At 37.1% G+C, this 13,229-nt stretch overlaps 1 long non-coding RNA gene across 1 annotated transcript; it reads left to right on the forward strand.

Annotated features, from left to right (window-relative positions):
* Positions 1 to 6,044: 6,044 nt before the first annotated feature.
* LOC136059238 (uncharacterized) lies at positions 6,045 to 12,711 on the forward strand. The gene is made up of 3 exons (XR_010623205.1): positions 6,045 to 6,359; positions 6,578 to 6,638; positions 12,569 to 12,711. It is a non-coding gene; the product is annotated as an uncharacterized LOC136059238 (long non-coding RNA).
* Positions 12,712 to 13,229: the final 518 nt, after the last annotated feature.

Here is a 13,229-nt window from a genome sequence, read left to right on the forward strand (position 1 = left end):
ATTTAGCACCACCAATAACTATATTGCTCAAATCACTTTGGTTTTAGGCCTCCAAATGAAACAAGAATCTCTGTATGCTATGGCGGTCATTTTTGGCACCTCTTCAACTATTGTTGGCAAAGGTGAAAACAAAGAATCATACACTGTAAGTACTTGCTTACCAACTGATTTAAAGGAATTCTACATCTGTGTTAGCTAAAAGTCTAATAGTATAGGAATTTTTTGTTAGTGAAATTTTATGACAAGCATGTACATGACAGTGTTTAAGCAAGTTTTATCCAATAACTCTGCAGTCTCCTCTTTTCTTGTAAATGGAGGGCTATCAGCAGTCCTCAGTTGTGAAGTTGTTTATGTTTCATTTGGCATCCTCCCTACTCTCTGGTCCTTGACTTGCAGTTGCCTTTGAATATCTTTGGACTGTCTTCTCTCCTTGTGCTCCAACTATTCTGAGGTCATTTAGTGAGTAAAAGGTGTAGAAAAAGCTGTCTGCCACACATCATATCAGGCTCCTATACAGTGGAACTAACTTTTGTTATGCAAGGTTTTTCTCACCAAGATCAAAAGAAGTTTATTCTAGTAAAAATCACTAAAGTGATTGATAGGACTATGAACAGAAGATTTTAAAGAACCAAAGTAGAAATTCCTTTACTAAATTGGGCATGTTCTGCATTTCATAAAATTAGCTTGTCCAGCTCTATTAGGGACTCGCATTGTTAGCAACTCAGAAGATGGGTTATGAAAAAAGAAATTCTTTATGGTATTACAGTGTGTAAGTGCCATTTTTCACTTGATGGAAAATTAACAATGAAATTTGAAATCAGTCTTTTGTGGAGTAACTTTACTATGTTCAACTGTTAAAGTATAAGAACAGCAACTAACAGCTACTAGGAGGCAAAATGGCTGACATTTACTTTGAATCTTCTATTGAGTACTGGCAGTGAGTTCTTTCCTTTAACCTCCAACAGCTCAACATGAGTCAGATTGTCCACTCATCTACCAGTATTTCTATAGAAAAAGAAATGTGTATTTTCATGTTCACAGTGTAAGGCTAGGGGATCTTGCTTAGTCTAAATAATTATTAAAAACTTCCTTTTCTTTCTCTTCCTCCTTCCCACCTTTTCCCTCCATTGCATACACCCAAAGTAGTACTTCTTATCACATCTCTACTTCTTGCCACTGTGTAGGGCTGAACTTTAGTGCAGATCTACAGTAGCTTTAGCAGAAATTGTGTTTAAGTGATGAAACTCCACCAACAACACAGCCCAAGTGTAAGCACACTATGTGTCTATTGACCTCTCTTTTCTTCTGACTCCTAGAGAATCCAGAAGTGCATGCAGAGATCAAAGGGATCATGCCTCTGTTAAGTAAAGAGAGAAGAGATTCAAAAACAATAGACTGGAAAATGAACATAAGCATCCTCTTGTTGTTACTCGGGTTTTTGTGTTCTCTTCTTGGTCCTTATGCATCTTAAAAGACAGGTGGAGAATTATGTCCTCAATAATAGCATTTATTACTTTTCTACTTAACATACCCACATTTCTTTCTCACATGCACATGTATGTTTATAGGGTAATATTTCATTATACCATGTTGACTGCAAAGACAAATAACAGTATAACGTTTAATGACATCCCTATTTTTCTTCTTTTGCTCATTTTTATTACATGACCCACATCTGGGCATCATTTCTTTTGAAGACCTATTCAAAATGTCCTTCTGAAGATATTTTGGGCCTTAATTTCGAAAATATTCAGGTGGTAGAAGTTAGAACTGGCAGTGTTTTAAGATGAGGAATAACCAAGGAATTTCTGATGCCTGATCTTTAATCATGAATTGCAAAGATTAATTAAACAGTGAATTCTGTGAATTTGACAGAAAGAAAGGTTAAGGAAAAGTTTGCTGCAGATGCAATTTTGAACCTCACTTAAATTTCTTTATCTGAAGCACTTTTGGTATGATTATTGAGGAAGGAAAACAGAGGACACTCCTAATGACACAAATTCAGAGAAATACATTGCTGAAACAAGAACATTTATTTCAGTTGAGTATGAATTGCCACCCAAGCAAGTTTTTTCCAAAGACATTTTGGTTCTTTTTTGGAAACTTTGCAAACATTTGTTTCCCTGTGGGACCTCTAGAATTTCCCTGTTTAGACTGAAGACTCTCTGAAGCTGTGTATAACACCTTACACAATAGACCTCTGATCACATCCTGCATCTCTGCATTACGGCAGTGCAAATAAATATATGAACAACTGTCCTTTTAAGGCAGGGAAAATCAAAATTGGATTCTCAGGAGAGTTGACACATAGATAGTATCTAGTAGTCTATCATAATACTGTTGTGTTTATTAAAATCCAGAATTTAGTAGATGTTAACCTTTCCTGGAAAGGCAGAAAAACTCTCCCAAGTAGTCAAATATTCATGTGCTCAATTTCTTGCTTGTTTACCATTTATCCTGTTTTGCCTGACACTGGAGAAGGCTTTGTTTTACTAACATCTGTAACCGTTACTTTGATCTGTAACAGGAAAACTCAAGACTGGATTCTCTGCCCATAGGGAAACAGATGAGATCAGAATATACCCATTGTAAAAATCACATTACATTGGCTCTAGAAGAAATAGTTCTTGCTCTTTAGTTAATTGTATATTACATCTTTATTTTTAACAAAAAACATTGCTTTCTGTACATGATTATTCATTTATGAAAGCTGGAGGCTGATTTCCATTTATGCCTGATTCTCATGATGTTATTATTTGTTCCTCGTAAATAAAAGAAAGATGATCGTTTCCAAAGTCACTTTTCTCATTTTTGCATTTTTGCTGGCTTTTTTACTTGCTTGTTTGCTAATGTGCCTTTGCCCTAGAATTTGTTAGAAAAATTGCCAGTGTTGACAAGTTCAATAAATCTTTGTAGTTACAGTGCAGGGTAATATAATATCACATTGGGTGTGGAAAACAAAGGCTTTCCTTCAATTAAACAAGCACTTTGTAATTGCACTGGTGATCATGACTAAGCTGATTTCAGACCAACTGCTCTCTGTGCTAACAAGGGAGGAAGGGAATTTATTCAATGATTTTCAGGAGAAGTGATGAAAGGAGCACCAGAGGAGCAAATAAAGGCCACACTGCTACTTCCGTCAATGCCTTCTTCCATGGCACTGTGGATTGAGATGGGTACAGAGAGAAGAACTGACAGAGGTGCTTAACATTAATCTTCAGCCCTACCTGCTCCAGGATTATGTAATCACCCAGAAGGGGCTCAAGTGTGGGTATTTCCATTAATAATGATAATGTTGCACAATTTTAAGGAAAGGTCAGCCATATAGATTGCTATAAAGGACTGACTTGTGCAGAGTACATGTGACACACAGTGGCTTATCTGTATCCCTACCAAACAAGATGTATTTGGTTAGCCGTGCAAGGCATTTCCCTGATTTTTCCTGTTGGCACTAGGAATGGAGGGAAAAGTCTACCTGTGTTTCTCCTACATCATTCTGTGACTGTAGTGTGAATGGCTAGAAGAGGCATCCTTCTTGTTGCCAGTTTTCTTCTAGATTTTTCTTTCTCACTGTTCCATGTGAAATGGCCAGTTGGCAGGAGTACAGAAAAATCTAGGGGCTATAAGGACTCAGCAGATGCCAGAAAGTTTTACAGGGAAACTCCTTTAAAGTTGAAAACAAATTTTCTTTGACCTTTTCCATGCCCTGTTTGTGCTTGTTTGCTGTCAGTGTTCATGTTAGTGCAATTTGGGGCTGGGGGGTATAGGAGTGGTCATAGAAAAATAATTAAGTTGGAGAATTTGCGGCAAGGCTTTTCATTAGCGTCAGAGAAGTGACTGATTATTAGAGGACCTTAAGGCATCATGAAAGAAAACAAAACAGTTGTGTCCAGTCAGAACAACTCAAGTTGTGAATTTAGCTTATAACAAACATTACAAAGCGTTCAGTCATTATTAACAAAATGATGTAGTAGATACTTCTACATGAATAAATTTGAGAACTCTAGAGTAGGCAGTTGTGAAAAATAGTAAGATTTTTCCTATTCTCTTTATTATCAGATGTTATCTTATTGTTCAATAGCTAGCTCCTGAAGCAGCCTGGTTAAATGCTGGAGGATAACTCATTTATGCGATCACAAAGGGAAAAAAAAATAAAAAGAAAACAAGGAAGTAATCCATAACATTTATTGTATTCTATGGAGTACATTATGAAAATGGTTTGAGCCCTGCAAGGAAGGTACCTTTCAGTCTGTTTTACCCCAAGACATTTGCCAAGCATTAAAGATTTGAGTCTGTGTTTGGAAATGTACTTTGAAAAAGAAATATTTTTTTTTCACTGAAGGAGAGTCTTAATTGTTGGCAACATTTGTCTTGAACAAACATTGTGAAATTTTGTTTTGAGCAATGATTTGATACTATTTTCCCCAAAATACTTTATGAGAGGAGGTTTGTATGTTTCTGCAGATGTTTCTAGGCTGATACAATTTCTTTCAAGAATGAGCTTACTTTTGACAGTATTTTTACAAAGTCTGTATCAAAACTTTAATTTTTCCATTTCTAGAACCCTGAAAACAAATAAACTAGCTGTTAAAGGAGCGTGCCTGGCAGGTACCAGCGAGTTAGAAGATAATGTGACATTCACCTGAACTTCCTGTAGATAATTCAGCCTTACAACAAATCCTATAATTCTCTTCTGTTATCCATCTCAAATATTGCAATTATTACAAATATGACTTGGATATTTCATGAGGCATTAATCATCTTTATCAGATATTTAGCTTCAGAAATTATTTTGTAATGTTTACTTTCTTACTCAGAGATGAGTATTACAGGACACAAGCACTGGCCATGGGAAAGGGCTAAAAGGAGGGAAAAGGCTTTATCCTTTATATTAAAAAGCATTTGTAAAATGTTTATGTGGCTAGGTGAGCACACTAGAAGAGTCTTCAACCTGGTTGCTCCCATGAGGCTGCTTGATTGAATTTAATGAAGTTATTCTTGCCCAGTACTGTTGACATGTAGTTGCCAGAAACATTTAATGTGCTCTTCTGAAACTGTTCCATAAGGGTGACTTTCTGTAACCAGCATTGGGTTAGAATACTATATATCTTCTGTGTAAGAAAGTATCACAAAGCATAATTTCCCAAAGAAAAACAATTATCTGCTTTTGAAATTAACAACTTATTCAGCATGGGAGATCTGTTCAGACTTTTTCCCAGATATCCTGATTTAAACTTACATTTCTAGCATGCAGCTTACATAGGTGGTTTAAAGACTTTTATTTATTTATTTATTTTTCCCATGGAAATTACAATAGGTATGAAGAGTACAATAAAGATAGAGCAAATTCTCAGCTACAAAACCCTGTTTTTCCACATAGTCATGTTAGAGGGAAGGTTCAGCTGCTACTGCCATACCACCAGCATCTGCCTCCGATATTGTAGGCCATAATAAACATAAATAACATAATAAAATAGGAGGCATTACTTTCAGAGCAGCAGTCATACATCTCTGTGGAATATATCTGGCAGCACAGCAGTGTACTGATCTCTGTGATTTTTGCTGTAATTGGTTAGCTGGTCCTATTGCAGCCGGTTGGCATCTAATATTTTATGTAGTGTTTGTGGTTGAGGTGCCCAGCAGTGAACTGAACTCTGTGGGAAAGCTGGTTTATCCTCCATAGCCATGCAGTCCTTTGGGCAATGTATGGAAGCCATAAGCTAGACAGTGAAGCAGAGTCAATTCTTCTGTGCTGACTTACGTCTAGATTGCATTGTCCCTGCCCCAATCCTGCTATGAATGAACCTCTGAAAAAGTAATTCCCCAGCAGTTCTTCTCAGACAAATGTGATACCCACACATGCTAAAAATAAAAGGAGCCACTGTTCCAGTCTTGTGGAGATTAGTCTACTGTTTTATATTAAAGCACGTAACATCTGTGGTACCAGAAAAGATCTTTCTGAATGACACAATGGTGTGTGGGGCTGATGGAAATTCTGTCTCTCCATCCTTGGGACTGACATTTTTTTTTCTTCTTTTAGGGTAAGAATGTGTCTTTCAGAAGAATTCAAGTGACACAAAAACTATTGAAGAATCATTATGATTTCAGCATACTGGCTGCATTAATCTCTGTTAGAGAGGCCCATGGGACTAAGTCAGCAATCTGGGATACTGTAAGAAGTAGCATGGCTCTTTTGACTACGTATGTCTGGTGTTGTGAATTCAAGGCTGATGAAGTAATTTCCACCTCTGAAAGAGAGAAATAAATACCAGGCCCAGGTGGAAGAAACATCTTGCAGAATTTGACTATGAGGGAAGTAACTGCAGAAAAAGGATGAGAAAGAATGTCTACAAACAGAGGTACTTTTTTATAGGAAAAGTCTTTGTGAGAAACTGTCACATCAAATAGACTTAGATCACGTAGAGATAAGTTCAAATTAGCAGATACAGAAATGGAGTCTATCGACAAAATTGAAACAACAAAGTTTCCCTCTGAATTTAGATGTGTATTAAAATAATTAAGACTATGAGGGAAAACATTAGAGGGAAAGATAGTGGTATTATTCTCTTCTCTACAGGAGGGAAGTGAACGACTGGAAAAGGGGAGAGAGAACAGGAAGAAAACAAGTGGCTGCAATGGTACGTATAATTTTATAGATTAATATTTTCATTCTTTTCCATGCTATTTGTTCATTTCAAAATCATGTTTCATTTTCACTATGCATTTTCATGATGCATAGTCTTGCATCCTCTGGTTTCTTCTTACCACCTGTCTCTCTAGCCAGCCAAATGTTTGCATGAGTTCTTCATGCAGTATCACTGAAATCTCAGCACACCTTGCCAAGACAGATTTGGAATAATGATTCAGCAGGAAACAGTGTGCAAAGCTTACTGAATTGGGCCAACCCTGGATTCAGAGATTACTGTGTATAGAGGGGGCTGGAAGGAAACTTTGTGATATTCTAGTCTGACCTCCAGCGCAAAGTATGTCACCTAAAGATTTCCTGCAGTAGGTCCACTGATTTGTGGTTGAACAAGAACACTTTAATCTAAACCACTGTTTAGCTGAACAGTCATGTATGAAATCTGATCTCCCATGCTAGTCTCTGACTCATCAAGCCGTAGGAATCCTAAGTCTCTAATCCTTACAAAGGTTAAAAGTGTTTTTGCACTGGCATGGCTGTATTGCAGTCACTGGAACATCACAGCATCTTAGTCCTTTCAGTTCTTCTGAAAGGCACAAGACCCCTAAGAGGGCTTTAGTTCTATGCATTTCATTAGAGGAGAATGTACAAACAGTTTAGGATCTGGTGTACATTTTTTCCCAGGGTTCAGCATTATGTGTCTCTTAATAGTGTAATCACTTCCTAAATTTTTATCACTGTTTTTAATCAGTGAATTTGGGCATTACCAAGAAATACAAATTTTGAAGAAAAAAATTTTTTTGGAAGTTCTCCAGAGGTAAAGCTGAAATTGGATGTATAAAAAGGAGCAAACATAGGCTGTTGTAATAAAAATGGAGACAAATTTGAGCCAGTTTTGGTGGGGCTTGTTTTGTTTGTTTGTTTCTGTTTAGTAGATTAAGTGGAAACCTCTACATTTTCCAGCTGGCTTTGTTCAACATTTATATGTTGTGGTAATTAAGTATTGTGACAGATGAATTTCTATGAAAATCCCATCTGTTCCTGCTTGAAAGAAAATACTAGGTATTTCATTGGACTGAAAGAATGAAGTTTTCTTCATATTTATGTGAAAGTGTACGTGTGATGCAGAATAAATAGAAGAGAACCAATAGAGGAAATTTCTTGCCCCTTTTAGGTTGACCATTCTCTATGTTAATTCCAGGAGGAGGCAGAGCACAGGAAAGCTTGCCAGATTCTTATATTATCTTAGAAATTTTCTTATTCCCATGCTCTGGTTTCTGAAATTGAAATCTTTTAGATACACTATTCCCACGCGCACAGTAACATCTTATTTTAATGTGTTTATTATGAACAGTGATAATTTTTCCTGCTTCTTGCTTTATTGGATTCATTTCTCTTCAGCAAGCTGATCTCTCTGCCCACTAGTGTTAGATGAGTGATTCCATACTGGGATGCTCAATTGAGTATGGAAATTGGAGACTTGCCAGGAAGAGTCATGTGTTGCCAGAAGGTGGTTCTCCACTGTGAGTCAAGATCAAACTAAAAATTCAATTGTTTACCCTTTGGGAGAAAATGAAGCCCCGGTGTTTAAATCAGGGTAGATACAATTAACAGGAGAGTACCCTTCAGGTGCTTGAAGACCTTCAAAGAACTCCAGACATCTTGCTTTATAGGAAGCTAAAATAAGCAACAACACACCGAAAGGGAGGTCATCAAGATGATTTACCTGTGAAAGGCACATGAAAATTATTGTTTTTCTCTTATTTTCCTCAAAGCTCTTCTGTACTGCAAATAGCCCCATCCATCAAAGCCTGGATCAGTTCCTCTGACCAACATGGTGTAGCTGTAGATATTCACTGTAGGGTAGTTGGATTAGATGGCCTTTAAATACCTTCCCTTCCAATTCAAATGATTCCATGATCACCTGAACTACTTCATGAGTCTTTTGGTTTGTTTTTCCTTTGTTTGCTTGTTGTTCTTAGTTTTATACTAGATGGGAAATGTAAAAGAAGGCACTCTTGCATTCCTGGGGCCAAGGAGTTGATATTCTTGGTTTCTGCCTGTTGCTGATTTTAGTTTCAAAATCCTGCTAGCTAATTTGTGACGTTTGGCTCATGCTGACTCTAAGCATCGCTTCAAATATATTCTGCACAGTAAAAGCTAACTACCAAAGAGTAAAGCCATAGTGAAACTGGCCAGCTTGCATGTGTCTTGAAGTTTTTTGTCCTGAGGACTTGAGTGGGCATTGCTAGCCAGAGTTATTTTGCTTTATATTTATAACCATATATTAAGATCCACCTTGGTATGTTACTTAACGTGTCTTAACCTGATTACAGGTTAATTGTAGCTGGAGGTTATGGAATCAGCTGCCCAACAAAACTTCAAATATACAGTCACTGCTGACATTTAAAAGCAGATTGAATACATTAAAATGCTTGCTACAGCTATTAGCTGAGCTCTGACCTTAATTATTGAGGTATTATTATAAAATTATTTTCCAAAAATTAAGTCAATGCCTAGTTCCCAGAGCTCTTCTACTAAAAAGTAGCCACATAAATAGATACAGAAAGAGGTCTGGTGGACTGGACCAAAGTAAGAAGGATATGATGGCAGCTCTTGTTACTATCAGGATGCATTGTTTGCTTAAAGCATAGACACATAAATATGGGATGTCTTCATACTGTTATGTATGTACCAGCAGCTAGCAAGATCAGCATGGCTGTGCCAGAGTATCTGACGCCTTTCATCCTCTCCTTCTTACATTAATGAACAGCAATTGACATAATCAGATGAATTTCCACTGAAGCCTTTGGTAACAGCTGTAGACCTGCAGGCCTCTTTGAGGTGATAATGAAAGCGTACAAGTGGCCAGCAAAATATTTCACTCCCATAAACTGCTTGATCATCCTTTCTAACCTGTCTGCAGCAATACCCTTTCATTCTTTCCTTGAGATCCTGGTATACATCCACACCCACATTAAAGTTTAACATAAAACCCAGGAACAAATACACTTTTGCAAAATACTATTTCATGTACTAAATGATAATGAAGACTGACTTTATTTCTGCCCGGGAAAGATTTCACATAACAAGCTTCAGTTTCTCAAGTTTCTGAATTTATCAGATGATATAGTCCAGTGCTGTCACAGGTAAATGGAAAATACTCAAAAACAAACGAACAAAAAAACCAGACACTGGTCAGTTTTAGTGAATTTCTGACCTGGAGTGCTTGTTGAGCACACCACCATACAGTTGGTTGTGATTAGTGTGGCATATAGTCCATGTAACTTAACTGTTTTGATCACGCAATCCAACCCTTTCTGCCTCCTCCCTGAATATGCAAAAAATAATTTAATACTAGAAGGATGTCTTGTTCTCTGTCTTAAGAACAACATTCTACTAATGAATACTGCTTTTTGTACGTTTAGGTAAGTTTTGATGTTCCAGGGTTAGCATATAACCAGATTTGCTCACTTTCACAGGAAATTTTCATTTTAGAAGGGATAGAAGGGAAGATCAGAAGGTAAAGGTCTATCTAGAAATTCAGATAAGAGGACAATGTGTGTCTGACAATAGGCTGAGAAGGAGCAAGTGACCTTAGAGGGATAAAAAGACATAAAAGAGAAGGGGCTGGGGAAAGAAAAGGAAGAATTGGAAAAATGATGAGAGTCCAAGAATACCCACAAGTTCTTCAAAAGTTTTGATATTTGAAAAAAAGCTTTATGGTGCTGGCCATTAGATTATTATTTTTTTTCTGAGAAAAGTATTCTATTATGCAAATAGAACTGACCTTTTCATTATACTTTGGATGAAACTTTTAATTAAATGCTTATGATATGCAGGGGAAACCAGGCACAGAAAATCAGTAATAAATTCAAACTCTCCTACAGAGGCAGGATTAGATCAGCATATCCACATATTCTTCCTTGTTACTGTGAATAGTTTCACCCTAAAAATCATGTCTCTTTTTCATATCAACAGTAGCCAAGAAACTGTAACCCTGGTAACTACACCTAGCTCAATATTTTGCTTTTTTTTCTAGTTTGAAAAAAAACCCTCAATAACGTGTTGGAACATGGAAGAGGTTACTGTACAACAGAGCCTAAGGCTAACCTTTGTGGGCAAGCTCTAGCTTAATCACAGTGAGACAGATTAGAAGAGAAAAAAATCTAATTGGATGTGTTTTATTTAGTAATTTCATTTTGTTTTCAGAAGAGGGTTTCAGGCAAAGAAATAATGACAGCAATTTATTCAGTTCATCCAATGAACTCTTTCAGATGGTATTAATAGACTGAAGTGATGTTTACATGTGTAGTTGGATGTATAGTTTCTAATGGAGACAAGCTCATTAGGTCAAGACTGCGTGTCACTAGTTATTCTCCACCTAGATGCAGGCTACTGAGCTGGTTATTGCAAAAGCGCAGGACTTTCGTAATTGATAACGTGGGCTGGAATTTTTTCAACAAACTGCCTCGGGGAAGAGGAAAACAACCTCTGATTTGTCAAAAAAATAAAAAATAAAAAAACAAACAAAACAAACAGACAAACAAACCAAACACTAAACATCAGAATAACTTTTGAGAAATATTTGATTTTAGTTTATTTCCTAATTAAAGAATAATTTGGAAAAGCTCTGAGGTCATCAAAATGCCCCTTTAGAATATTTTCAGGAAATCATTTCATTGGTGAATTTAAACTGACCGTCTCCCTCCCATAATTCAAAATTGAAGCGAGGAAATATAAATACGTTGGTTGAATTGAATTTGCAGGGAGGTGCTTTGTTTTTACTTTTTGTTTTTGTTGTTTTGTTTTTAAGCTCCTTTTATGTGTCTCATCAACTCAGAAGAACAACTGGTGGTTTTTGGTTTTTTTGTATTTTTTTCTTCCCTGCTACAAAATCTGATCAATTTTCTTAACTTTCATGAATTTTTAGGAAAGGGAAAAGTGTTTTCCTGACTCTTGTAGCCAGGCAGGAAACTTTCTATACGTAGCAATGCAGCGTATGTAAAATATGTGTCTTTCACAATGTAGTCCATTCTGGCATGTGTCCCATCTGTAGATAACTATCAAACATGAGCTTGGGAATAAATAGATTAAGAAATTTTCTGCAGTCTTGCATTGTCTCTCACGTTTTTTGTTTTTTTTTTCTGGTTACATTTCTTTATTTCTGTATTAACTGAAGATTTATTTGCTTCATCAGCAAATGAAAAGAAATAGTACTGTTCCATCTAGGATTGCACTGTGTTAAGCAGTGTATCTTTTCTAGGACTCAGCAAGCAATTAGAACTCTATGTTTAGCTGAACACCATAAAATCTCTAGATTTGCATAGCCAACTGTGCATGCCAGCAGTGCTTGGATAACATCTCATGGCTGTACACCCAGGGAGCTTGCATGGCAGAAAATGTTAAGTGCTTCGGCAATCTTGCTTTGTTTGTACAACAACTCTTTACATAGAAAATCCTAAAGATAGAAGTTCAACATCAGATCTGGTCCAAAAATGAGCCCCCAGTGCTTTGAGCAAACAGTTTGTGGACATTTGAGCTGAATGTCTTCAGAGTCTTTTCAAAACAGTGACTTGTTGGATGATTCCAGTTCTTTGAAACTGCTCTTAGGATTTACAATGTGCGGCTCAAAATTCGGGATATTTCCACCCCAGTAGGCTTTTATGTACATCATTTCCAAGTGAAGCAGCTGCAAGTTACTGTAAAGACAATAATCAGTTTTGATCAACCAGAAAGTCATGTTCATATACTAGCAGTAGTGCATGGTGCATTACTGTTGGCAGTCCACCACCATTCTGTATGTGTAGAGATGCAGAAGTGCTTCTCAGCTGTTTGATCCAAACAAAGCTTTTACTTCAGTGTCCAGAGGCACACAAAAGTATATGCTTTCACTTCTGTAGTGCTTTTCACTTGTTTCTTCAGAGCAGAAATCCAGGTTTGTAGGCCAGAAGGGAGCAGCGGATGTGGGAGAACCACAACTAAGTGATGGTGCGTGGTGATCTCCTGACTCACAGCATAGGTGCATAGTCAAGTAAATTTGTCTTTTTTTATCCCATTTCAGCTGGCTGATTTTACAGCAGAAATATATGTTGTTAGCTGACAAAGGGAAATTCTTCTGTGTTGTGCTACTAAATACTGTCCTTCTACTGTAATTCTAGTACTGAAGGCTGTCTAGTTTTCTCTGTATAAATTACACACATATTCTTCCCTCTTTATATTCTCAAATTTTGTTTAAGCTGATGATCTCTCCCTATTTTGAAATTGAAAGGTATTGAAAAGGGGCTGTATCAAAGTGTCCTCTTCTCCCAGGTGGTAACAGAGATAGAAGGTAGCAGCCTTGAGTTGTGCCAGGGGAGGTTCAGGCTAGATATTAGGAAAAATTTATTCCCAGAAAGAGTGGTGAGGTGTTGGAACAGGCTGCCAAGGGAGGAGGTGGAGTCACTTTCCCTGGAGTTGTTCAAGAACGGTGCAGATGTGTCACTGAGGGCATGGTGGTGATAGGTTGGCAGTTGGACTAGAAGATCTTAATGGTGTTTTCCAACCTTAGTGATTCTATGATTCTATATTTCTATGAATTTAGCAC

Source organism: Cyrtonyx montezumae, unplaced genomic scaffold (genome assembly GCF_038088225.1).
Source record: "Cyrtonyx montezumae isolate F1298 unplaced genomic scaffold, pur_monq_1.0 scaffold_8, whole genome shotgun sequence".
NCBI lineage: Eukaryota > Metazoa > Chordata > Aves > Galliformes > Odontophoridae > Cyrtonyx > Cyrtonyx montezumae.